Below are 16,107 nucleotides of genomic sequence, written 5' to 3'. Positions count from 1 at the left end.
AATGCTTAATTATTATCAATTCACCAGTGGTGGTATTGGATTATGTTTACTAGAAGAGGCGCTAACTTGACTCTTTTGGGTGTGAGCCATAATATTTCCAATTATCACTTATTTTGGAAACCAGTTGATGATTATATAGCATCCCATTCCTAAATATATGTTATTATTATGTTCTATAGGTCTATAACATATCAGATATTTGCATTTAAGATAAGTTGCTCATTTTTTATATATATGTTTTGAAATTATTTATTTCTATATGCCCCCTTTATTTTGTTAACATATGCACTCTATAATCATACTGGTATATTTATTCAATTACTATTACTCTATAACCTTGTATGTACCACATTCAATGCTCTTTTTTTGCATAGTTTCTTTATTGTTTTAATATAAATTTCAATAAAATATTTTTAACACAAAAATAAATATCTCCGATAGCTGCATTATAGGGGCCTGTGGAAGAAAATCCAAAAACGAGTCAGAAAGCTTGTGGCTCTCCTTCTATTATTAGCTAAGCATACAATTGCTATGCCTTGGAAGAGAGACCCATCCTTAGATTATAGTCATGGTAAATTAATGAAGCACCTTGTAAAGGATCTGTTTTTACATGTAGAGAATTAGGGCCATATGTACCAACACATTTTCTAATAGACATAGAATGGGTAAAATCCTTTGATACATCTGGCCCTTAGTGCTGACAACTTCTCAGGGCAAAAAACATCCGGCGTCCATTCAGATAACTGTAGAACTTAGAGTGTATATAGACAGCAAAGTATGAAAATGTAAAACAATGCTGTATCTTTGCAAATCCTTCAATTTTAAGATCAGTTTTGCCCAATCTGATAGAATTCATGCTCTAACATGCTGAACCTAAGATATGTAATGATGTTTATGCCTGGAACAGACATAAATTGCTACTGGACTTGAATTGTAATGGGAAGAGAATTGTGATAATCTAGTGTCAATCTGAAGATATTGTACAATTGTAATAATTAAAGGTTTAAAAAATGTAGGATGATGAGTTAATGAAAATTGAGTAAGGAAAAGGATGTAGAGGGAAAAGTAGGAGATGAAATGAAAAACTAAATTCCAATAATTTATAACCACTACTCATGTCTGTCCTCCATCTACCACTTACTTTCCCCAATTTATTCCTTTTGCCTTTTTCTTTATTTGCACGTATCCTTGGTGCAATATTCAACCTCGCTTTGTCATCTCACGTAACACCTCTGTAACTCACCCTCTTATAGAGACAGGGCCCGATTCACAAAGGTAAACTTAGACAAAATTCTAAGTTTATAACTCTTCATAGTCACAAAGTTGTGTTATGAGTAGTATCCTTATCTCCACACTCGGGGCAGAATCTCTGCAGTCGGGGCAAAATCGACACACGCAAGGTAGAATCTCTGCAGTCGGGACAGAGACTCCACACTCGGGACAGAACCTCTACACTTGCAATTACAAGAACCTGCAGACAAATAATACCACCTGCGAACCTACAATACATACCACAATAAAGCAGCACACTTTCAAGGCTCTGGTCTTTCCATACTGACAGTGCGCCTGTCTGCTTTGTGCCCATGCCTCTTTGAATATGCTATGTTGAGGGTGAGGAGAAAATATACAGAGGAAGAGACTACAATGATAGTCACTTTTGTAGTCAGAAACTACAAAAAAATTGCATGGGTTTCGACCCTACCACATCAGTGCAACACCGAAGAAGGCAGCCATAAGGTAGCAGTAGCCAACTGCAGATAGTGAATTGGGGAAGGATGTCCAGACTGTCACATAAAGAAGAAGTTGCAAGATGAGGAAGAGGCGGGTGAAGGAGAAGTTCACCAGGAGAGAGGTGGCAAATCAAGTTTCCGATAAAGGTGTTAGAGCCGATATTTTGGTTCGGCCTTGCACCGTCACATTTGTGCAGACTCTGCTGTATGGGGAGAAAGTTTGAACTTCAAGGATGCATGTTTCATTTAAACTACAGTAAAGGTTGGATTTCGTAAATGACTGACCAGTAATTGTAGAAGGACTCTGAGCTGTTCCCATATGTTTTGCAGCCACGGGTCCCTTCCTTGAGGTCTAGGTGCCTGGAGATTAATATATTCAACATCTTGTATGAAGTGATTATTATATATAACATTGGTTATGAAAATAATATCTATTTTTTTTAATTGATGTCTTGTAATTTCTGTCCACAATCATTTGGTTAGCTTGGTTTCTGTGTGGTGGGTGAATGTGGATGTGAAAGGGTTATGGATGCAATTCATGTGTACATATTAGGTGTATTATTTTATTATATAGTTTTTTATATGTTTGTTCAACAATACATGACAGATAATAATACATAAGACATATATACAAGTAGTATTCCTTTTTGCAGGTTTTCCTGCCCTTTCCTAGTTGTTTTGAAATCTAAGCTATGTATGCAATTCAGTGCATAGGTAATTATGTAAAGTGAATACCATCTCCCATTGTATTGAAATATGGATATGTAAGCCACATTACAGCTGCTGTTAGGACCTCCTCCATGACCCATACAAGTCCATGTAGGGGTTTGGGAGGCATCCTTTCTGCAGCAGTCAGACCCACTACCATCCCTCCATTAGGTAAATATGCTGTATTGTGATCTCAAATTGTACCCATAAACCAACTCCTCGTGAAAGGATATCAGCAGATCTTACCACTTGTGCATCTGAAGTTGGTGTGTAATATGTCAGCAACATAATCAGTGATGTCTGTGTTATACTTTCCATGTACACATATCAATAATGCTGAAGATTAATTTTATTGAAACTTCTTTCTGAAGCTGCTGGATCGAGGACCACACCTTCTGCAACATACTCAAGCAGCTAGGATCAGCAGCTGACATCACCGGGGATCTCAAGACAACACAGGGCTGTGGTTGGAGCTGGTGAGTTTGATTTTACCTCAGTGCTACAGTGTAAGTCATCAAACAAGGTCTCATGTGGAACATCAAATCGATACACTGATTCTTTTGACCCAGTGCTTGTATTGTAGCACAAGATATACTAAGGCAACTACTTATTATGTTGCTAACTCCATATTTTAGGTGCTGAGCATGATGCATCACTTGAAGAAGCTCAACAATCCACCACTGGAGAAGTCACACAATTCAAGTAGAAAAAACAATCCTCTTCCAAACAACTATGTCTGCTGCCAGCACTGCAATAGTAGAGAAGGATGATGAGGGAGAGGAGGAGGGAAAAATATGAGCTGGTGCTGGTCGAGGAGGAAGTCTCAGGAGAGCATCATTGCCCCACAGAGCAAATTACCAAAGCCTACACCAGGCCCAGCCAGCATTGCACCTCCCACTTTACGTCTGAGGATTCCCCATTCCCAGCAGTCAGACAACCTACCACAGCATTCACCAACCCTAACTTAACTATCACCTCCTCATAGCCCTCGCATCCTAGCTAGGCGTGCTGTATCTCCTTAACGCTCCTGTGACCCTGCCTCCCAGGCCATCACTCAATCATCTGAGGGATCTGACTCCTCTGGTGAGGAGCTGGTATCCCCTAGGCACCAATTTCCTCTCTACAGCCTCCTATGTGCCACCTCTCACCTCTGTTAGACCTGACGTCTGGAACAGAGTTCATCCCATGCTGAGGGGGCTGGAAGATGGTCTTGGTGAGCAGTGGGATGATGGGTTTTCGAACAACAGGGTGATGAGAGACAGGACATGCCAAACTCACTGCAGGAAATATGACAAATTTCTCAGATGCTTGACTGACAGACCTGTCTCTTGGAAAACATTGAGAAAACTTGCCAAGACATGGCAACGAGACAAAATGACATCTTAGGAATCCATAGGGAAGAGAGCTCAAGACACCATGGGGGTCATTCCGACCCTGGCGGTAAAACCCGCAAGGGCCGTGAACGACGGAAAGCACCGCCAACAGGCTGGCGGTGCTTTCCTGCCCATTCTGACCGCAGCGGTAAAGCCGCGGTCAGAAAAGGGGATCCGGCGGTTTCCCGCCAGATTTCCCCTGGCTGGGCTGAACCTCCATGGCGGCGCTGCAAGCAACGCCGCCATGGGGATTCCGACCCCCTTCCTGCCAGCCTGTTCCTGGCGGTTTTTACCGCCAGGAACAGGATGGCGGGAACGGGTGTCGTGGGGGCCCTGGGGGCCCCTGCACTGCCCATGCCACTGGCATGGGTAGTGCAGGGGCCCCCTAACAGGGCCCCAGCATGATTTTCACTGTCTGCATAGCAGACAGTGAAAATCGCGACGGGTGCAACTGCACCCGTCGCACCCCTGCAACACCGCCGGCTCCATTCGGAGCCGGCTTCTGTGTTGCAGGGCCTTTCCCGCTGGGCCAGTGGGCGCTCCCTTGGCGGGCGCCCGCCGGCCCAGCGGGAAAGTCAGAATGGCCTCCGCGGTCTTCTGACCATGGAGCGGCCATTTGGCAGTTCCGTCCGCCGCCAGCCTAAATTGGAATGACCCCCCATGTCTTGGTCATGAAGATGATAGACAGCATGTTGAAACTGTTCCAAAGTCTTCCTTTACTGCCAATGCATTGAGCGGGCCCAACATACCTACCTGCACCATGGTCCCTCCCACCCACTTGTAGCACAACCTGCCCAGACACCCCAAAGTCTACAGGCACACCCGCACATGCTTCCCCTGCCCAGTCACATCCCCAACCTAAACAGGCACCCTTACCCCCTATACAGGCACCTCCATGACCTGTACATGCACCCTCATCACCCTGTGGAGGCACCTCCCCCACCTATACAGGCAGCCACACCCCCTCCACAGACACACAACCCCTGTACAGGCACCCCACCACCTGTACAGGCCGCTTCACCCCTTATACAGGCATCTCCCCGACCTGTAAAGGCAGATGTATTACATCCATCCACACATCAGCACCAACACAGTAAATGCACTTAGTCAAAGGGATCCTCACACCACTATTGCGATGTCACAATAGAGATCCCCCATGATCACTGTAATATATGTTTTCACTATAATCTGTAAATGAAAAATATCTTCCACATTTCAATTGAGTTGAGTAATAGTTGATAATGGTCAATTGGTTTCTCCAGTTGTAAGCCATACATGTGTTGATATATGTGTATAAGACATGTATATTTGTAGAACCATCTGTGTACCAAGGTATCATTTTGAAACCATAGCTAAGCACTAACCGATGTAACTTCAATACTTTGAAAACAGCAAATATAATGAAACACACAACACAGAGATTTTGACTTTTCACAATTTACGTGAGATAGTAATTAAAGGAAAATAAAAATTGCCCATTGGGAAGGGAGTAAGGAAATCAAATAGAATCTTAAATCAGATTGGGCAAGGGGACTTAGAGGGGGCTGGACAAAATAGTTGTAACACATCAGGAATGGTCAAGGGAACCAGTCTATATACAAGAGGTTAAAAAAAAACAAGTCTCCAGTACAAACAATGTCCAGTCACTGGCCATCCTGACTGTCCTCTTTGACAATAATTATCAAGTCCTCTGCACCTGCGGACTCTTCTTGGCTGACCGATGCAGGACCAGAAACCCCACTGAGGTGGGCAACACATAAGGTACGAGGGGTAGCAGGGGAAACAGAAAAGGAAGATGGTGAGGACACATGACTACACCAGTGGTTTGGGGTGGTGGTGGGCCAACACTTACAATATGGCTGCACCCAAGGATGGAGGCACTGAGGTGAGCCATATCTTGGGATTGTGCCTCTCAGAACACATGGAGTTCATCTCAAATCTCCTGTATGATCTGAGATGACACATTGCCCTCAACCTAATAAGCCAGAACAACTTCCTGTGATGCAGCCCCAGGAATGACAGTACATTGAGGTGTCTGGGTAGAACAAGAGCGATGTGGGGAGTTGGGGGCAGATGCTTTCCTCAGCTCTTCTGAGCAGGTACATGGAGCGGGGAGTAGTGTCAGGAGGTGCAGCTGGAGGTCTCAATGAAAAGGTGGCCTCAGGAGTAAGGGAGGGGTCAGTGGCTGGCACAGATGTTAATGGAACCTGCCCTGGGGACACAACTTCAAATTTTACTTCTTCTGGGCCTGGGGGACCCACCTTCTTCCCCCCAGCTGGTGGTGTCCCTCTCAACGTCCCCCCTTCAATGTCCGTACCTTCCATCCATGCTGAAAGTGTTGTTCGTATAGGTTGAGTTGGGGTGGACTCAACCCCCTGCCATGTTCTTGATCTCGATCCTCAACCTCTTTGCTGGTGGAATCGAGAGGACATACCCATCAATGAGTTGAGGTTCCACTATCCTGCCCTTGGTCCTGGGTGGATGTCCCTTGGCCAGCTGGGTCCACTGAAATAGAAGACAAACAATTATGGAGTTGGTGTACATTCCATAAACAAGCTCACAACAATATTAAACAAGTGCTGACTTTATACTCTTTTGATCTCACAAGGCAATATTATGTTTTTTAACCTAAACATATGTAAATTATCACTAGAATGTCCTGAAATGGCACACACAATAACATCTGTGTCAAGTTTGCTCCATATCCTCTTTAGTATTTACTAACCCTCACCTTCAGCATTGGTGCAATGTGAGTTTCTGGATACTGAAACATAGTTATTGTGTCCAATGTAAAAGTTTACAAGTGTGGATGGGACACAGTCTAAATGGATATATCCAAACCTAAAAGGAGATTCAGGGCTATCCTGTAATGCGCAGTCTCAACAATTTAAAACTTACTATAAAATGTCATCTGTTGTGAACCATACTGAAACACTGCATACCTCCAAAATAGGGTTTACATAAACACACAAGGCTATGGATATGACCTTGGCAAAGTTGTGATTCTAAATATTGGAATATCCCTTGAGAACATTAGATAGTCTACATGGCAAGTCCCTTGTACAGCATGACAAGACAACGTTCTCTATGCTGGTAACCACATGTGCATAATTTGGGCTGCAACTTAGATATTAGAAATGACATACGTGCTACTGCAGAAAAGGTGTTTGTATGTTGTCCCTCTTTGATATGTTTGTATCATTTTGAGTGAGACAAGTATCACAAAGTCAGCCTTTATTTCATTATCCAAAAATATAATATTCAACCTAAAAATCAATGCATAAAGAAGCATGCATGAGCCAACAATTATAATGTCCTTCGTTGACTAGTCATGATAAATGAAGTGCATTTATTCATTAAAATGCAACTGTAATGGAAATGTATCCCCAAGTCCCAGAATGCCCTCATCAAGTAGCATTTAAATTGCTCCAAGGAGGCTTAGACATTATAAGTACTGTAACCATTACGCAGATAGGGTGAAAGCTGACAACAAAATATGATGTAACATCTTTTTCGCCAATCACATCATACTACCAGACATGTAAAGGAGGTCATGCACTTACCAGGTCTCTGCTGCTTCTACTCCTCCAGCTGAACATGTAAGGTCTGCCAGACTGTTCTTAGGGGCATGGCCTATGCAACTGTGGCTGGGGGGGGGTCAGGGCATTTGGGTCCTTGGCCTGCGCTTCCTACACATGCGGACCCGCCGGCGGTATACACTCAATGCACTGCAGGGTGCTGCTATGTCTTGCCAAACTCTGTTGTGTGCTGTAATACTCAGCTGTTCCTATGAGTCCCCATAAAGCTGAGGGTACTTATAAAGCACCCTTTAAGCCAAGATTTTCAATTCTGTTTCACTGAAAGGGGGTGCCTTGTGATCAAGTCCAACAGCCATGTTGGGGAGAGGTTAGTACAAGGAGCTGCAAGAAAGCAGAGGATCTTTCTTGGAGGTGAGGATGGCTCAGAATTAATGTAAGATGGCTGCCAGCAGCTTCCTGTGATGAACGTCCTGCTGTATATTTCCTGTTTGCCATTTCCTGTGTAATATTGTTGGTTTCTGGATCAACCGTGGAGTCTGTGCTCTGTGCGTGGAGTTTACGCACTTTGGCGGAGACTCCGCACTCAAGCCTGAAAACATTGCAGAAAGCTGTTTTAAGGTTTTTTCTGAGCCATCCTCATCATGAACAAAAAGCATTGCCATCCTGCATCCTGCAAGTGAATTAAGCAGGGCAACCTTTAATAGAGCATTGCATAATTTTTGCCCCACTCAATGTGGCACATGCATTATGCAAGGCTCAAAGTCAGATTTATGAAGCCACACAAATCCAATTTGCGTGCATTTGAATGGCGTCATAAATGTTAAGTAGTGCTTATACTACTCTGTACCGGGTTGCGGCAGGCATTCCCATTCATAACCCATGGATTTTGATACATCCTCAGATTTAGAAGGCCATGCAAACCTGGGAATGTGCCAAGACCCTACGCCTTCCAAGGGGAGGTGCAATGAGGTTAAAAATTACTTTCTCCTAGCTTTATCAATTTGCTATGTGTGCTACTCAATGCAGCACACATTGGAGATGGAAAAAGCTTTCAAGGTTTCTTTTTGTTCAGGAAGGTGCCTCTTCCTACACAAATATAATCCTGTATGCAATGCAGACACACTTGCACCAAGGTACAATAGTGCCTGTGTTGGCTCCAGGCAACCATTGTGCACCATTGCAGGGCAAAGGACAGGAATGCACTGTATGTCTAAGATATGGTGCATTCCTGGCATTTTCCTGCCATTTTGCCAATGATGCAGTACAGCTCTGCAAGGGGACTTTTTAGTAAATATGACCCCAAACTCATAACACTCCCTGACACCCCAATGTCACATATTTTTAAGCGCCATTGTCCAACGTACAGTCTACCACACAGTAAGCCTCTTACAACCAATAGGGAAGGTGTGTTTGCTTGGAGTATGGGTATCTCAAAAATCTAAGGTTGACATTTACTTGTACAATTTTCACTTTCACATATACCTGTAGGTTTCCTTCTTGTACAGAGTGCCAAACATCACTGATTCTATGCATAGGCATCAATTCTGTGACACTTGGTGAACGTTTAAGATGCCCATTGTCCAGGAAGATCACACAAATGCATTCACATGAACTCCCCTTAGGCCACTTAGCCATTTGCAACATTGTAAACACTTTTCACTGACAAGGGCTCAAAATCTGTAGCAGGGACTTATTAACTCTTAAAAACATGTGTTGTTCACAAACTATATGTATGGCTGACAGTGTAGTCTCAGGATGGAATTTATGGACAGAGACTCAAATGGCCACCAATCATTATTGACAACAGACTGTGCCACCATATAAAGTCTGTAACACAACTAGTAACTCTGAAGAAAAAAGTGTCAACCAGCTGGTCAAGCACATTCATGCCCTGTCCTCTGTTAGGTACAAATGCCCGGTTCCCTGGATTCAGACCTAGGTGAGGGTTCAGGGGTATGTCTAAGCCCTGACATACCACAATGTTGTATAACTCACAACAGGCTACTATTGTCTTGCACTCAACTTCAGGGGAAAACAACAGCATGCCCCCTGTACAGTCAAGACATCTGAATTATGAATTTAGAAGTCCAAAAGTGCCCTCTATGATGGCTTGTGTCCGTACGTGTGCCCTATTGCACCTCTGCTGAGGTACAGTGAGTGCACATCTGTATGGTGTGAGGAGATGAGAGGAGAGTGCATATGCAGCATAAGGGTTCACTCCATAAGTGAGTTCTAGATTAGTGGAATAGTTTAAAGATTTATTGCAAATATCCAAAAGAGCAGTATAATGTTAATTGCCATGGAGGGTCTCAGTAAATAGAAAATTGCAGAGAAATGCAAAATGAAAAAATATTCTAAGTGCTAAGTGAGTGCCAACATCGGGAGAGAAACCGACAACTTTCCTAGCAGAACAGGCAAGTCTTTGGCTCACCCCAGAATCCAAGGGATTTCTGATACATTATTTTGCATGTGAAATTAACAGAACTGCAGAATCATGGTAGTGTGGTTCGAAAAGTTACATTCATAGCAAATCAGAGCACTGTCTCGTAAAACGTCATATTGCCTTAACACTAAAACACTATCCCACTACAAAAGTAATTAATCTGTTCCCTATTATAATGGCACCCTGAGATGGTGGAACATATTAGATGAATGAATGACAACATGTTATATGAATTAAAAGGGGTCAGCAAACTAACAGAAGCACCTTGAAACGTAGTTGTAGTTTGTGACTGAGTCGGGAAAGTTCTTCTAAAACAACATGAACAATGAGGATGGAAATAAACAAATTATATTCTAATTGGCTACAGGCTGTAGAAATGTCAGGCAGTGATATGTGCAGGGGAAGAACAAGGGTGACATCCATTTTGGAAAACATGACGGCTAAGCCCAAAATGAGGCTTAGTTAACAAAGGTCAGGAAAAAAACACTTCTGTATATCATAGGGAATGTGTTTCAAAAGCAACAGTAGTATAACAATGTTTATATGTATTTTCAAGTGTGAACCTGTATTCTGCATGTTGTTATTAATGTACAAAAATATAAATCCCCAATATCTTTCACACAGAGTGGAAAAATAATTGTTCAAAACACTGAAACCTATAAAAATATGAATTTTCACTTCACATCCACTGGGATCAATACATTCAAATTATAATAAAATAATGACCCTGAGGATAACAGACCAAGCAGTACTTGATAATTAACAGATGAAATATATAGAAATGTTCACAAATACTGGTTTGGTGTCAGTTTCGGAAAACATAACATTCTCAACAGTACCCTAGTAATTTTGCATCTGTGGCTTCACCTTTGGAAAGCTCTGTCGGGAACGGCCAAAAAGACTTCTGCTAATGTTTAAATCATAGGTGACCTGTGGGCTCAAACCCACCTTGCTGTGTTCCCTCCTGCCTTTGCTTTATCTATTTTGTGATGCATTCCAGCAATCTACACTGACAGGACCTGACCAGAAGTCTGGTTGTTTAAGAACATTTTGACCCAGTGTTAGTCGTCATATCCAGAAGCTGAGGTGCTGGCCTCAGTATACTGATTAAGCACCACAATTAGCCACCCTGCTGCTTATATACAGTAATAATTTAAAAAAGTGTATGCCCCTCAACCTTCCACTTCCCAGTAGTTCTCCAGACACTTCTGATTAGGTGACCACAACTGAATAGTTGCTGCATAAATACTGGTAATTCTAATTTGTTCCATTCAATCCTGAGACCCAGTAGCGGAACCTTGGAGCTAATCACGTTGTACAGTGGCAAGCCATGAATTCTTGCTTCCCCAAAACTTTTCTTTATCTCCATGGCTAAAGTAAGTAGAATATAGTCAACTCTCCATCTTCCTTTCCTCAACCACCCTTCAGCTGCTTGCAGGCACTTTCACAGATTAGAAGAGGGATAACAGTAAACTGGTATTCCCACTGTGTTCCATCAGGTCATGATTCCCAGGAGTTGAGTTCTTGATCCATTGATGCTTTGTGTTTTTTTTATGCATGCACGTATGTATGTATGTGGGATATTCATATAATGCACATCTAGCTCAAAGGCAGTGGAGCACCTTTTCAGCACAATGCTTTAGGATGGTAAATTGGTAGACCATAGCCAAGGACACCTGCTGTCTGAATATGGGGGTCATTCCAACCCTGGCGGTAAAAGTCGCTTACCGCTGTCAGAAGACCGCCAACATACTGCCGCGGCCGTGGTAAACCGCCACGGTCATTCTGACCCACAACAGGCTAATCCGCCAAAATACAGACATCCACAAAAGTCCGCCACACCAAAGGCCAGCGAGAAACTGGTGATGACCAAACCTCCACCGTCACGCCAACAGAAATACGCCCACACTATCACGCCACACGAATCCACGCGGCGGTCTTTCAACCGCGGTATTCTATTGGCGGTACACACCGCCGCGCTCAAAATACACGCACACTTACAAAACACAGCCACATTGGACAATTCGAAACACACACACCTGATACACATACACACACCACTCCCAAACACCCAATTAAATATAAAACACACACCGACATCACCCACAAACCTCCACTCCTAGAGAATCGGGACCACTCACAGAGAAATAGAGAACCGAGCACCCAGACGCGCATATTACATACACCCAGCAATATTACCACGCACTTCACACAACTCACCAATACACATCACCACACTTAGCACCACACAATCCACCCCACACATCACCCACACCACCCCATGGCACCGCAAAGACACCCCAGGTTTTCTGAGGATGAACTCAGGGTCATGGTGGAGGAAATTGTACGGGTAGAGCCACAGCTCTTCGGGACACAGGTGCAGCACACCACCATTGCCAGGAAGATGGAGCTATGGAGCAGAATAGTCGACAGGGTCAACGCTGTGGGACAGCACCCAAGAAATAGGGACGACATCAGGAAGCGGTAGAACGACCTACGGGGGAAGGTGCGTTCAATGGTATCCAGGCACAACATCGCGGTGCAGCGGACTGGCGGCGGACCCCCACCTCCTCCCCCAGAATTTACAACATGGGAGGAGCAGGTCTTGGCGATCCTGCATCCTGAGGGCCTCGCAGGAGTATCTGGAGGAATGGACTCTGGTAAGTCTCAACTTCACTACTTCATCCCCCCCACCCCACCAGCATGCCAACTCATACCCCCACCCTCACCCTCACCCCATCACACTTACTCCTTGTAAATGCCTCACCATCACAACCCACCCATCCCAACCCCAAGCCCTGCATGCGACCACAAAGCATGGACACCATCACCAAAGCATGCCCACTGCACATCCCCATCCCCCCCCAAACCACTGTCACAAAAGCCCCCACACAGGAATGCCAGCACTGGGGTACACGGGCACCCACCCATTGCACGCTATGGCACACACAGATGCGATAACCATCCATTTATACCCCTGCAGGACCCGAACGCCACGTCACCGCGCAGGAGGGTCCACAAATGTCCACTCCACCCCCAGAAGAGGCCCACAGTGATGACAGCACCTCTCTCGACCTGGATCTAGATGACCAGCCCGGCCCATCGTGGACCTCGGGACAGTTGGTTCCCCTCAGACAGCCACAGGCCACAGCAGACCTTCCCCCCTCTGGAAACACCAGCACAGCACCCACCCAGCGGGCCCATCCCTCTGTCCCCAGGACACGTCAATCAGCGATGTGTCCACCACTACAGGGCACCCAGGTTAACCCACCACCCCAACAACAACAGGGACCTTGGGGCAGTGGTAGTGGGCACACGGTCCAGGGGACAGAGGCCCAGGGAAACAGGGGAACTGGGAGGGCTGCAGTACGACAGGGGGGGACAGGCCAAGGGAACCCACTCTCCACGAGGCCCTCTCCTCCATAATGGGAGCCTACCATCATTCCCAGGAGACGATGGCGACGGTCCTGGCCAGGTTTCAGGAGATCCAGCTCCTGCAGGAGGAACAGTATTTGGGGTTCAGGGAGGAACTACGAACCATCAGTTCCGCCCTGGGCACCATTGTAGGGTCACTGTGGCACCACAAAGGGCCCCTGACACTAGCATGGACCAAGAACTGCCTACCACCTCTGCCGGCGCTAGTGGACAGGAGGCCCCGCCACAGGACCAACAGGCCACCAGCACCCCACCCCCTGCAGAAGGAGAACCACCCCGCAAGCGGGCCCTGAGATCCAGGAAGAAGACAGAGTAAGATGCCAAGACCCCCGCCAGGAAAGGATACCTCCCTGATTGTCATCCCACTGTCCCACATTGTCACCCTGTCCATCCTTAAACTGCCCCTGCTCCACTTCCCACAGCCATTTGGACAATGCAACTGTGATACAAATATTCTGGACTCTGCCATGGACAATCCTCCACCATCACCCCTCACCGATTTGCAACCACCCACCAATATAGAGCACTATAATAAACACAGTTATTGCACAAAACAATCAGGAGTCTGGCTGTGATTTTGTACAAATGTATTAGACATTACTGTGCCAAAATGCTTATTTACATTGTGATGCCAACATACCACTGTCACACAGCTGTAGTCCATGGGGAAACAAACAGATGTCACGCAGTGGGGCCCACATCTCTGAAATCGGAAGGGAAAGTCACAACTCAGTTACCATACACTGGGGGTAAAGGACAGTAGAGAGGTAGTAGTGTTTAAGTATATGTAATATGCCGGTGTGTATTCTTACCTGTGTGTCATTGAAAATACTGCTGTATTACTGTGTTCCTGTTGTCTATGTCGTCTTCTTCGGCTTCCTCGTCTTCACTCTCCACAGGCTCCACAGCTGCTACAACACCACCATCTGGACCATCCTTCTGCAGAAAAGGCACCTGTCGTCGCAAAGCCAGGTTGTGAAGCATACAGCAGGCCATGATGATCTGGCACACCTTCTTTGGTGAGTAGAATAGGGATCCACCTGTCATATGGAGGCAGCGAAACCTGGCCTTCAGGAGGCCGAAGGTCCGCTCGATCACCCTCCTAGTTCGCCCCTGGGCCTCATTGTACCGTTCCTCTGCCCTTGTCCTGGGATTCCTCACTGGGGTCAGTAGCCATGACAGGTTGGGGTAACCAGAGTCACCAATTAGCCACACACGGTGCCTCTGGAGTTGACCCATCACGTAAGGGATGCTGCTATTCCGCATGATGTACGCGTCATGCACTGAGCCAGGGAACTTGGCATTAACATGGGAGATGTACTGGTCTGCCAAACACACCATCTGTACATTCATCGAATGATAACTCTTCCTGTTTCTGTACACCTGTTCACTCCTCTGTGGGGGAACCAAAGTCACATGGGTCCCATCAATGGCACCTATGATGTTGGGGATATGTCCAAGGGCATAGAAATCACCCTTCACTGTAGGCAAATCCCCCACCTCAGGGGAAACGATGTAGCTGCGCATGTGTTTCAGCATTCAACACTCTGGACAACACCTTGGAAAACATAGGCTAGGACATCCCTGATGATATGGCCACTGTTGTTTGAAATGACCCACTTGCAAAGAAATGGAGCACTGACAGCACCTGCACTTGAGGGGGATCCCTGTGGGTTGGCGGATTGGTGACATCAGGTCTGGCTCCAGCTGGGCACACAGTTCATGAATAGTGGCTCGGTCAAGCCTGTATGTCAGTATGACATGTCTTTCCTCCATTGTCGACAGGTCCACCAGTGGTGTGTACACGGGAAGATTCCGCCATCTCCTCACATGTCCCAGCGGACGGTGCCTATGAAGGACAACAGCGAGCACAGAGTCAATCAACCCACAGGTACGTAACCACAGCTTGCACATAACACGATTCTCAATCCATTGAATGGTTTGTATGAGTGTTGATGCAAGGCCTAGGTATGTGTGACGCAGTAGAAAGTAAGCCATGTGGGCCCCTGAAATGGCAGCTGCCTGACCTGTGAAGTGCGACAATTGGATGTGAGGTAACTGCGCTGGCGTGGCACACCGTGGCGGTAGGCGGTCCAAGACCGCAGCGCTAAGCAGCATTGGTTAACATTGGACCCTATGGGTCTCAGGAGCCAATGACGATGTGCGCCGGCGGTCGTGGTACGCACCGCCACGGTATGCACCGCCGCGGGCGTGGCCGCCATTTTATATCTGCTTAATCACTTGATACCTGATCTTCGACAGGAGAGGACCTACACTGCAAGTGCTGCTGTGACCTCGGTCTGGAAGAGACAATGGCTCATGCAACTGGGGAAAGGGCCCCTGCCTTCACTGCTCAGGAATTGGAGAAACTTGTGGATGGGGTCCTCCCCCAGTACGCGCTACTCTACGGTCCTCCAGACCAACAGGTAAGTACACTGGGACCATGCTTTGTGGGCAATGCCTGTGTTGAGTGGGGTGGATGAAAGATGGTGGGGAGGAGAGCGATTGAGGCATGCATCAAACGACGGTGAGAGCACGTGCCACATGGCAAGGGTAGGGATGGGGGGCCACTCACATTGAGCGTGCAAAAGGTGATGACTATTTTTCTCCCCCTGTACATTTCACATAGGTCAGCGCCCACCAGAAGATCGATCTTTGGCGTGCCATCGCCAAGGACGTCCGGACCCTGGGGGTCCACCACAGATGGGGCACCCACTGCCGGAAGAGATGGGAGGAGATCCGCTGCTGGAGCAGGAAGACGGCGGAGGCTCAGCTGGGGATGGCCTCCCAACGTGGGAGGGGTGCCAGTCGGACTTTGACCCCCTTGATGTCACGGATCCTGGCGGTGGCCTACCCCGATTTGGATGGGCGCGTGAGGA

The sequence above is a fragment of the Pleurodeles waltl genome, chromosome 6 (assembly GCF_031143425.1).
Source record: "Pleurodeles waltl isolate 20211129_DDA chromosome 6, aPleWal1.hap1.20221129, whole genome shotgun sequence".
NCBI classification, from domain to species: Eukaryota; Metazoa; Chordata; class Amphibia; order Caudata; family Salamandridae; genus Pleurodeles; species Pleurodeles waltl.
The sequence above is the reverse complement of the archived record's forward strand: the minus strand, read 5'-3'. Positions refer to the sequence as shown.